Consider the following 13,203-nt stretch of genomic DNA (forward strand, 5'->3'; position numbering starts at 1 on the left):
TGCAATAAACAGCATACGTTTGCTAAATACACTATTTTTAATGCTGAACTGCCAACCTTTGTAACCGCGGGCCGCTACTGATCTAAATATAAATATTCGTTTTAGAATAATCTACGAGAAACCCAAAGAAGGATCCTACGGTTCTAGAGACAAGAATGGAAAGTGGACTGGCATCATCGGACTCATCGTGGACAACGAAGCTGAGCTTGGAATCAACGTGCTTGATTTCGAGAAACCTCGTATCCTTGCAGTTGACTACCTTCCGCCTCTTTGGAACTTGAAGTAAGATGAATTACTAAGAAAATGAAATCCAGTTTTAACATTAATAACACTGGACAACAGCCAAAAAGTTACGGATACAAAATAAGCTATTTCTGACTAATTTTGTACCGTTAATGACGAATATGACAGTAAAAATAGACGCAGTAATCTAGTTTTCAATGTATAGCATATGTCTGGGATTACTCATTTCAAAAAGAGCGTCAGCGGTTTCTCGGTCAAGGTTACAGCAAACCCCTTATACAGGATATTTGGAGACAGATTTATGATCCTGAAGGATTGTGTTTGTTTTAAAAGATTGTTGGTTTAGTTATGTTATGCCCCAGGGCTAAAGAACGCCCTGTAGCATGGTTTCCTGTGGAGTATTAAATTTGAAACAGGAACAGTGTCAGCGGAATACACGGTCTTAAGATGCTTAGCCAGCGTTATAGAGTCTTGTCGGGCGTGTGGTAAATCAAGCCTACAATGAAAGTATTCTTACGCCACAGATCATTGCTGGACAAATCGCATTGGTCCAGCAGAACAAAGCATGCATTTTAATTGGTTAAATTATATCACGCATTGTTCGAACTCTTTTCTTGCGCGTAGTCTCATTATAGCGACTTGTCACTATAATGCACTAAATCAAGATTAAATGTAAGAAATGTTTGATTAAGACGACATTTGTAAGTAGGTGAAATCAAAAGTGCTTTTAAGCCCAACTCACCTGGTGGATGGCGCGGTCGGTACCCCGGGCGGGAAACGGGTAACAAAACATAAAAAGTGTTGGTGAGGAGACGCGGCAATTAGTGGAGATTGACGGAGAACGTACGTCGAATCTATTTTTTTGGAGAGAAGAAACGGTAGCGGTGATGGCGTCGGTAGAGGAGAATGATATACCCTATAAGTAACTTTGTACATCTTGTAAATATAGAATAAATCAAGTAGAGTTTACAATATCGCAATCATTTCAGACTTAGTTTAGTAATCATGTAGTTTTCCTATAGTATCCTGAGATCTCCAGCTCTTCCAGCAAAGTAGTTTTCCATTGTTGTGTACAAAGGTGGTGTCAGAAATCCTGACGAGAATGAGCAGAAGTCGAACGCAGTAGCCATCCGGCTAGCAAACAGTGCGACCTAAGTGGCAGCCACACAACAGTTAGATACAAGACGTTGCTGAGTAGAGATCGGTTTTCGTATTTCTTTTGAAATAAAAGTTTTTGTAGTGCTGTGCTTAACGTTATATAGGCTACATATCTTTTGCCAGCAGACTCATTTTTTAATTCTGTATAGTGATAAATCTGTGATGTAATAGAAATTAATATGCCGCATAAATATATAATTAGTTTTATTAATTTACTTAATTTAGGCCTATAATACAATAATCTTTGCTGTAAAATTTAATTTAAAATGCAGGTACTACTATAACACAGGCACTGCACTTGTAAACAAGAGTAAGCTTACTTTTCAATAAAATTGTTAAAGTGCTTGTCTTAAATTTTGTTGAAACGAATGCATCCACCATTCACATAGATCTCTGCAAAATTCGTCCGCTGGACTGAGTTCCCAGTTTAAGGTAGATCATCAGATTCACTTCTTCCTATCAATTTCAAATGTCTTCCAAATTTCTCTACCCACTTCTGCACGTTCGTACTTGTTTTAGGCATTTTTATTTCAAATAGTAATGCACAATATCGTAAACATTGCTAAACTGTACTTGCTTAGGAGTAAGGAATCTGTTGTAGGCCTATAGTGACTTGCAATGCGCGTTATTTGTTGTGACTGTGAGAAAAATCTGTACTGAAAGGCACATGCAGTATTGCATATCCCGTGCACATTTACACTCATTCAAATATCGCGGGACTAAGAAAATGGGCTTTAATACACTTCGACATAGGCTTTTAAATCTTTTATCGTTTGCAGGAAACAGCTGTACATAAGAGAGCCCAGATTTGCATCATTTGAGGAAAATAAACTATTTTCACCATTTGCAACAGAAATATGGTTTACGCTTATTATGTGTGTGGTGATATTCACTCTTCTGCTTCGAGCCACATGGCATATTGAAGACAATTACAGCAGAAAGAGACACATCATTTTTACCACATTTGACTCTCTCCTAGATGTGTTTGGCATCTTCTGCTATCAAGGTCAGTAGTCATACGGAGAACTTATAAATAATAATGACATTATTATTATTATTATTATTATTATTATTATTATTATTATTATTATTATTATTATTATTGCTATATATAGGAATTTTAAGAAATAAATCTAAAAATACAGAATATATGAAACTAAAATTAACAAATATATAGAAGTGATTCAAGAAATAAATATATTACATAAACTACAAAATCGAAGCCTACTCTCTACAGAGTCCCGCGCCGGGTCGTCATGGTCTAAGGCAGTGGTCGTCAGCACTCGCTGAAATGTGCAAAGAGTACGCGGTGCCGTCCCGTGTGCACCGTCGTGCAGCAGGACGAGATAGAGAGCATACCCGCTAGCAGCTACGGAGTGCACCATGGTGCACTGCGTTTCCGAGGGTAAGAAACTCTAACCCCAGTGTGCTCTGTGCTGACGACCCCTGGCCTAAGGCTAACTCGAGTTCTCATGGGGAAGGAATTTTGTCGTGAAATTTTGGTCAGTGCATGTGACTTGTGTCCATCCAGCATCATGATGAATTTGGAGATCTATGCTAGGTAGCGAAATCCAGTTACCAAAATCAGCTATAATGACGATGGGACCATCGTCCTGACTACACGATACCCTCTACTGATTGGATGATCGTTCACCTCTGCTGGGACATACAGACGTGAGGCCAGCAGTCGACTAGTCGGGCTTGGCTCTTCATTGGCTGTCGCACGACGGACTAAATGTCTTCATTCTGTGATTATAACAGAATGTTTTGTGTGTGCGTGCGAGCGAGCGCAATCCGGAGAACGAAAATTCATATTTCTCATTTGGATGGATACTAAATTATTTAATTTAGATATACAGAATGAACCGTAGATTGTGTCATTAATTTCAGGGTGTTATTCTTTAAGATATTTCAAACAAAAAAGTGATATAATTTTACTCGTTTTTGCTTCGTTTTCGAGAAAAAAATTATTTTATATATGAAAATGCAACTTTCGCTCTGTTGTAAGGATTTTCTACAAGGTGTAAGCATCTGACTACACTTCGACATTACATTGTGAATTATTATAAATACGTCTGTATAAGAATTTAGCATTAAAGACAGGGGTGTAAAAAATATTTTTCGCCGACTAGCTGCTTGAAATTACACACTATGCAATGAGGAAAAATACAGTCTATGCGTGATCATTTCCAGTTGATATACGGAGGATCTTGTCATTCTGTGCCAAATTTTTGGCGAGATGAGATGATTTGAAAAGGGAAAAAAATGTTGCATTAAACAGACAGTTTTTTGCTGAACGAAATTTATAAAATTAATAAAAATAGTAGAAATCTGGGGGGGAAACATTTTTTCTTTGCACACCACAAGTAGACAGACAGACAGACAGACAGACAGACAGACAGACAGACAGACAGACAGACAGACAGACAGACAGACAGACAGACAGACAGACAGACAGACAGACAGACAGACAGACAGACAGACAGACAGACAGACAGACAGACAGACAGACAGACAGACAGATAGATAGATAGATAGATAGATAGATAGATAGATAGATAGATAGATAGATAGATAGATAGATAGATAGATAGATAGATAGATAGATAGATAGATTTATTGAGTAATATTATACATACAGATTTTTATATTATCATAATTTTCTCTAAAATCCAATGCACGGGTCTTCTGACCGTACGTGCTTTGTACCTAAAACAAGTCCTACTTTGTAGGCTTCACCCCCCTCCCCACCTATGATTATATCCACTACTCTCTAAAAGAACACACATATTAAAATGAAAATGGCACAACGAAACGCATTATATAATATATCCTAACCTAAAACAGACATAAAAGTGTATAGTTTGGTAGATAACAAAACAAGTATCACTCGAACCAGAACCTGCTATATAAATCTAGTCAATAGAATGGTAAACACTACCACTGACCTACTAGAACAGATCTCCAGATACTCTTATCAACTAGCTGCAGTAGTTTATAGAATCCCATCTGCTGTCATATCTTTTCAAAGTTACAATAATTTTAGACACGTCATATTTCACGGAATTTTTGTTCATCTAATCATTGTGCAACGAATTTAAACTTTTTTCTGTAATTTGTATCAAAATACATGTTTTTGCTAAGTATAGAACACTGAATTCAATGCAATTCACAGAATTGGCGTATCGCGTTGTTGAGTTACAGCGTGTTGGCATTTTGAGCCATCCTACGTTACTGTAAATCAATTACAGATAACACAACACAGCTTAACACATAATGGCTCAATAACAATTATTAATATTTTAAAATGTACTTTAAATGAGAAAGAGGACATAATAAAACTTAGGCTAATAAAAAGGAATACATACCAATTACTTCTTGAAATAGACGCATGTAGATTGCTTCTTGTATTACCAACAGCATGCATTGCTGTGTAGCAACCAGCTGTAATAGTCCATCATTGAAGCATCCCACCTGCCTTTGTACAGTAATTCCGTTTGCGAAATTTTGCGATGGAACCGATCTCCATATTGGTCATGTAGCCCAGACTGTCAGGAAAAAAAATCCAGATTGTAATGAAGGAATTGCACCCTGAACCTGATAAATTTATACAATATCATGAAAGAATTTCTGAAAATTTGAGTTTTACTTGTTCTACGGAAAATCACTACATTTGGTAGCAAACTATTTCAGCACTGCTGTCTCAACATTGTTCATTTTTGTTTCAAAGTCTGTGTCATGAAGAAGCTCCCTTATTTGCGGCCCCACAAAAATCCCTGTTCTTCTCATCAACGACATATTCTTCCCGTGTAGACCGTTTCCTTTTCACATACTGGTCTGCTGTGTCATAGTCTTTGCAAACCTACTAGGATGGTTACAACTTTCAGATCACAAACTTTCCATTAGTACGTCTATTCCTTCATGTCTTATTCTTATGGGGTGGACTAGAAACATGAATGACAACTCATTCTCGCTGTGCACCAAACTGATTTAAACTTGACCTTGAAGCATCGGTATTTATATGCTTCAGCTGACGGCGCGTTTTCTCGACAAAATTGTTTCAAAACTTTCTAACTTTACTTGGGGAATACGTAGAAACGACTAAAATTGAGCGGTATGTATTCTTGGGTAGGCGACTGAGGTTGGTGTGTGTGTTTTTTATGTTTCTTTGTAGAGGGCGTTGTGATATATTAATGAGTTGGTCTCTCTTTTTCTCTTATGCTATCATTATGACGCGTACATTAGTGTTAGTATCTGATTGTGTTGCACTGTATTTTATCCAACTGTGACGTGTTTTTTTCCGTAAAAATTACGAGTTAAAGGTTAGGTTAGACGAGGGGATAGCTCAGTGATGTGAGGTTGAGATATATGACAAGATTAGAAGGGTTAGATGAAAGGATAGCTAAGTGACATGAGACAGAGGACTGTGACAAGGTTAAAGTTTGTTAGATGAGGGTATAGCTAAGTGAGAGAAGAACTAGGGCTATGACAAAATTGTAGTTATTCATTATTGCTTTCCACTCAGTTTGAGTAGTTTGTACAGCTGTCAAAAAAAGTAGCCGCACTCGTGAACAGCGAATATTTTCTAAGTCCACTGCGGATCATGGTGATGTTACACGATGCTCGTGCTTGTAGAAGCAGTTTCGGAACTATGAAGACATTCTATATCTGCTTCTCATAAAGTAGCGGTAGAGTGCTCGCTTAATGACTCGAAAGTTGTGAGTTCGAGCCTTATTCAAGTTATCATTTTATTTTGTTATCATTCTTTAGCGATATATATATATATATATATATATTATTATTATTATTATTATTATTATTATTATTATATTCAAGTTATCGTTTGTATTCTGCTGTCGTTCTTTAGCGATATAAATAATATTCAAGTTATTAATTATATTGTTATCGTTTTAGCGATATAATTAATATTTAAGTTATCATTTATATTCTGTTATAGTTCTTCAGCGTTAGAAATTATATCCAAGTCATCATTTATATTCTGTTATAGTCCTTTAGCGTTATAAATAATATTCAAGTTAACATTTATATTCTGTTATCGTTCTTTAGCGAAATAAATAATATTCAAGTTACCATTTATATTCTGTTATCATTCTTTAGTGATATGAATAATATTCAAGTTATCATTTATATTCTTTTATGCTCTTTAGCGATATAAATAATATAAATTTAATGTTAGATTTGGAAAAAAACAGTTGTATAATACTAGTGTTAGTTTTTTCTTCTTATATTATACCACCCTGTAACACAATGAAATGAAAAGGAACGAGGAGGATTTGAGCGTGAGACCTTGACATCTGAATTCAGACGTTCTTCCAACTGAGCCACGGGGGTACAAGTAAAGAAGCATAATAATATGCGGAAAAATTAGTCCAATCTCTCTCCAAGACGTCCTGATGATTTGTGGAAGCTCGTCCAGGGCATCCACTCAACTGCAAAATGTGATCGAGATTGGAGGAAGATGGACTAAATATTGAATCATGGCTTTTGGTTTGGATTTTAACTTTTAATTGTTTTAATTTTCTAAGGCAGACGTCAGTATGCTTGTTTTGTTGAGTGTAAAATCTTTCTTTCTTTCCTTCCATTAACAGCCCTAATGTCAAAAATATTTTATAAAGTCATGGCATAATGTATTCATGGACCTGATGTTAATTAGATCTACTAAAACAGTCATAAAAAAGACAGCAGAAATTATATTTTCTTTCTATCTTAAAAACAAAAGAACATAAAAAGCACCCAGTGGTGTTCCAACGTACGACCTCACGTATACCAGCCCGGAACGCTACCATTACGCTACAAGTGTAACACGTAGAATACTTTAATTATAACTGTATATAGCAGGCATCTTTGTCCAACAACTGTAACATCACCTGTCTCCGAATTGTTTTTATTTTTAATTTTTATTTTAGTAGGTTATTTTAAGACGTTTTATCAACATCTTAGGTTATTTAGCGTCTGAATGAGATGAAAGTGATAATGTCGGTGAAATGAGTCCGGGATCCAGCACCGAAAGTTACCCAGCATTTGCTCACATTGGGTTGAGGGAAAACTCCGGAAAAAATCTCAACCAGGTAACTTACTCCGACCGGGAATCGAACCCGGGGCCACCTGGTTTCGCGGCCAGACGCGCTAACAGTTACTCCACAGGTGTGGACTCTCCGAATTGTAGCGGAGATACCCGAAGGGAACTTAGTATCTAGAGAGCAGCCACTTTTTCTTTTGACAGCTATACACGTTACCAAAGTCAAATCAAAAAGTTCTAAATAAATTTTGTCTAGAAAACGAGCCGTCAACTGAAGTAAATAATTACTTAAGCATTAGATACCATTCGCTTGATTGTATTCAAATCAAAGTTTACAGAAAGAAAAAAACAAACACACACACACACACTCTCATTCTCACTCTCTCTGAATTTTTCACCGTAACGAAACACGTGAATTCCTTGCTGGTTTCTATGTACAGGACATACACTAAAATAGATATGTCAGTAAGTTTCACATTGTAGCCTTGCCTGCTACATTTTCAAATTGAGATCGCGCACTAAATCGTTAAATTCAACCTGCCGATGCAAATGAGGCACCTATTAATGTTCAATTTGTATTTGTCTAAAGCATCACATTCATTCTCATTGTCGGTTTTCGATATAATAGAGGTGTTGACAACTGCGTTCCTTGTGATGTAATTTAATTGCAAACACAACGACAGCAGTATAATGCGTTGTTTGTTTTTAGAGGAATAGTTCTGAATCTTGCTCAAACCAAATAACAGCCCAATACACTGTTATTTTGCTCCCGTCAAATCATACGAACAGCGAACTTCATCGCCCGATATTTTCATTTCATCCAATCCGCCAAACGTCATATAAAACAAATTAGGGCGAGTCTTAGATGTTGCCATGTTGCTAACGTAACACATTTCACAGTGCCATTATGGCCACAAATAACTAAAATTAGACTTAGAAGAAATACGATACCTTTTACATTCACAGACTCAATACAACTGACAAACCCAAATTAATTGCGAGCAGCTTTGCCAACCATTTGTGAATAAAATCTCCACACTATAGATTGAAATTTCCCATGGTCGAACTACATTTTTTACAATGACAACATATAATTTAAAGTTTAGGTTTAAAAATTATCATAAACATTAGCAGCTAATTAAGCTTAAAATTTAATAGCTAGCATACTTCGAGACTAGTGTCTATTGCATCTCTTGAATGTGTTGTACACTGGCTTTCAAAGATATTTGTACCTCTTATTTTCTGATCGCGTAAGTGAACTTTCTAACTACGGTATTAGTGAGAACCAAAGATATATGAGGCGTTCAGAGCTAAAGTGGATCAAGTCCATGAGACGTAGTTTTGAGATAATAGGACTTAAAGTTAACTTGGTCTAGTGCATTATCTAATTTAATTAGCAATTCATTTTATTGCTCCATTCTCAAATTCTAGACTTATACACTAAAATACAGACAATTGTGATGTCAATTGATGCAACGCTTTGGTGAATTGATCCACTATGGCTCAGAACATCGTGAACAATAAAAATCTGAGCCAAAAGTGACTGGTGTCACCTACCGGCGAATGCTTGGCATTAAGACTTGATTCAACTTCAGGTAATCAGAAAATGAATTAAATTCAACTTATGGACATTTGTGACTTGATCCACGTTAGCTCTGAACGCCTCATATAACAAATTGACAAACTTTGAAATAGTTCCGCTAGTTCTCAATAGATGACCCTATTATTGGGACGGATATAAAAGTATTTGGAAATATGTTGATTTTATTTATTTTATTGGGTTATTTTACGGCGCTTTATCAACATCTAGGTTATTTAGCGTCTGAATGATATGAAGGTGATAATGCCTGTGAAATGAGTCCGGGGTCCAGCACCGAAAGTTACCCAGCATATGCTCGTATTGGGTTGAGGGAAAACCCCGGAAAAAACCTCAACCAGGTAACCTGTCCCGACAGGGATTCGAACCCGGGCCACTTGGTTTCGCAGCCAGACGCACTGACCGTTACTCCACAGGTGTGGACAAAGATTTTGATGTAGATTAAGTAAAAATTATTGTCATTTGTCAGTATCAACGGTTTCCCGATAAACTAGTGTTTTTCACAATCATTAGAGGGGTATGAAATTTTTAATTTTGTAATTTATTTATGTAATCTACTATTAGCGACACTGAATGTTATCTGCGCCGTATATTCATAGAAATAGTAACTAAAGAAGCGATAGTTACATGAACAAATTTATCGATCACTATCGATTAGTAGGATCAGATATCTTTGGACGTCAATGTACACTGACGTTCAAAGATATCCATCCGACCTACGATTTTATGATCGTGTAAGCGAACTTTTCAACCATGGGATAAGTCAGAACCAAAGGTATAAAAAAATTGACAAACTTTGAAAGAGTTCCGCTAGTTCTCAACAGGTGGCACCATTATTGGGACAGTTAAAAAAGTTTCAGAGAAAATGATAATGTAGATTAAGCATTACTTATTATCACAATTGACAATATCAGCGGTTTCCAGCTAAACCCAGTGTTGTTTTACAATAAGTTGAGTGGGATGAAAAATTGAATTCCATAATGCGGGAATACTTATCTACAATTGGCAACAATGACTTATCTTCGCCATCTATTCATAGAAGCAATAACTAAAGAAAACAAATTTCCACCAACAAATTATCGATCACTATCGATTAGTCGGATCAGATATCTTTGAACGTCAGTGTACACTGAGAAATAGCGGAACTCTTTCAAAATGTATTAATTTTTTATATCTTTGGTTCTGACTTATCCCATGGTTGGAAAGTTCGTTTACACGAACAGAGAATTGGATTAATTTGGAAATTAATACCACAATTAAGTACCTTAGAATTATACTAAATATGTTAAATTAAATATTTCTGCCTTTAAACTTCCTGAATTGATTAATCACCTCATTTGTGTACGAATAATAATTTTTATTAAATTACATTAAATATTTCGTTAAGGTTTCTTACTTTAATTAATGAATTTATTATGATTCCACATTCATTTTAATCCCTTTCATTTTTTCACGGCTGACTAGATTTGAAACTACTGTAATTCTTTTTGAAACACATCATAATTCCAGTCATCCAAAGCCTATTGTGATTAATGACGTCACCGTATTAACAGAAAGTGTGACCAGATTTCTCGAATGTTAAGCCCATAAACGTTTCACGTTAAAATAAATGTATCTGTCCATTATTTTATTTAACTAAATATTAACATAGAAAGCATTTTTAAATTATTGTCTTAGCTCTCATCAAAACTTGCAATTTAGGCTATAAATTACTTCGTGCACTCTACATACTAGAGCAGCCAAAGCTGCAAAACCGCCTTTGATGATAATAAATAGGCTCCGTATTCCAGCTACCTAAAGACTGAAGTTAAAGACACATTGGGTATATACTGGGTGTTCAGTTCGAAGTGTGTCATGGCTTGCTGTATGCCGTCATGTGGCTAGTCGATGAGCCTAGAGAATTCAATCTTCCTGCACTTCCACAGAGGTGTATTATCTATGTGTCAGAGAAGTTGCCTAGCAAGTACGGCGTTCATTCTGAAGAGTACTTACCGATACGTATGGTAACGCCGGTAGTGGCAGGAAAGTGAACTGTTTTGAAACATGTACTGAGGTGGGTTTTTTCTTACTGTCGGGATATGGGGAGAGGGTTAAGACGATTACTTACGTATTTGTTGACATTAACTTCGACGGTCAACATGGACACGGAGCATTTGATTTGTATTGTGGAATGTTGCCGTACGCAACCAATGATATCTGTTCGACTTGCCCGCGCAAAACACACTTCGAAAGAGGTTACGGTAGTACACAGACAGTACAGATCGCCATCTGTTGCTACGACGTTCAAGTTATACCGTACACGTTCTCAAGTTCAGATTGAACGCCTTGATTAATAGGCAACTTCTCTGACATAAAAGCTGAAACTCGATTCAAATCGCTGACTCACAACAGTGACGTCATGACACACTTTTAAATGAACACCCAGTTGTATGCTTAACACAGGTAATGCAACGGATAAGGATATAAACAAACAGGTCGTCTCTACGTATTCGTGGAGTACAGTCAACTCTCGCAAGTATGAAACTATACTAGTAAACACATGCTTTAGCCGTGATCTTTGCAGTGAATAGTAACGTGCATTCTTAAGTTACGTAACTTGAGCATATGCGGATGTCACTTGAAATGATTTTATATTGCAAGAAATTCTTTCAATAGCACATGACATTATTGGTGCATGATTTAGTACAAGATATTCCTATTGTCTGATATTTTTTCGTGTTTCATTAGAATACTGCAGGTCGCTCATCACTGAAACCCTACTAATTTTCTACATACCTTTCTTTAAATTCTCTAAAATGTAGATTATCTAATTTATTAATTGGGATGTTGGCATTGAAAATGTTAAGGTACACAAATCTACGCTAAACGTCATATTTTCATAATTTTCAGATTTTGATGGTACTGGTTCTTCTGGATTATGTTCAACACACTTCCTGTGACTTTTGGTATTGCAGTGCTTTTCAGTGCACTGTTTTTGTCACTTTTACGTTTATTTTACACAAATGTTATGTAATGTTGTCTATATTGACGGTGACAATATTAATTCAAATATCCTCAACTATGCCCTGCAATATTACACGCTTGAGCGTCTTACCTAAGGCATTTTACCTCTGCAATGAACCTTCATTCAGCCACAAAGATGTAGTTATTTAAATAATACGACTAGAAAGAGCAGCGATCAATATAATTGCGTCCCGGTTTTGACTTTCCAGAGGAAGAGGGCAGAGGATGCTAACTATTTTGTATACGAAAGTACATGTATCTGCGCTGTGGCGTCACATATATTTCGAATCAGGCAACTTCATTCCAGTTTATGAGTAGCTGGAATACGGAGCCTAATAAATAATAATAATAATAATAATAATAATAAAACGCAGAAAAAAGTTCATCAACACTTCTGGTATTATAAAAAGGAGAATGAAGATATTTTAAATTAAATTGCAGGTCGAAACTGTCTATCAAATTCATGGGGCTCCAGATTGGTCTACTTCACAGTGAATCTGACAGTCGTTATCATACTGATTGCGTACTCCTCTGTTCTGATATCCCATCTCTCTATCACAACTTCAGACCTGCCCTTCACGGATTTTAAGGGACTTCTAGACGATGGAACATATAGAGTGGGTGTCACGGGCGGATCTCAATTTCAAGACTATTTCCAGGTAAAATTACAAACTAGAACGTATTAGCCTTTTGACAAGATGAAAAATGTGATTGTGAAATTGGTCCGAGAAATTCACTTATATCTTTAAAATGTGTCAGACGTTGAGTATAAACTTAATTTAAGACTTTCTGTGAGTGATTAGTATATCGCTTATTCGGTCAGTGATGTAGTAAGTCAGTCCGTTGATCGTTTTCATCGTTTGGTCGTTTAGTCAACTAATAAAGAAAGGAAAAAGGAACAATAATACGTAAGGTTCGGATAAAGTAGCTGTATCAGGATAGGCTGTATAGCTGTATAGGATAGGGCCTTGACTTGCTTCAGACTAAGTAAACACTACCCCTTCCACTGGCTAAAACTCTACTTCCTGAGAAGAGCGCTCCTCACCTCCTAGCTAAAACATCAGTACAGCCGATGGGAACTGAATATACGTCGTCACTACTGTCGGCTGGGGAACACGTGGCAACTAATAATTAATGTTTGTAAACAAAACGCATGGGCCAA

General features: G+C 36.4%; 1 protein-coding gene across 1 annotated transcript in view; it reads right to left on the reverse strand.

The window, feature by feature from the left end:
• The window catches only part of LOC138709330 (probable glutamate receptor), a 112,032-nt gene that overhangs the window by 80,226 nt on the left and 18,603 nt on the right, over window positions 1-13,203 (reverse strand). The window contains exon 2 of the mRNA XM_069840027.1: window positions 4,770-4,949. The gene's annotated coding sequence lies outside the window, so the exon portion shown is untranslated. The remainder of the gene's footprint in view (window positions 1-4,769; window positions 4,950-13,203) is intronic.

Source organism: Periplaneta americana, chromosome 1, assembly GCF_040183065.1.
Source record: "Periplaneta americana isolate PAMFEO1 chromosome 1, P.americana_PAMFEO1_priV1, whole genome shotgun sequence".
Lineage (NCBI taxonomy): Eukaryota > Metazoa > Arthropoda > Insecta > Blattodea > Blattidae > Periplaneta > Periplaneta americana.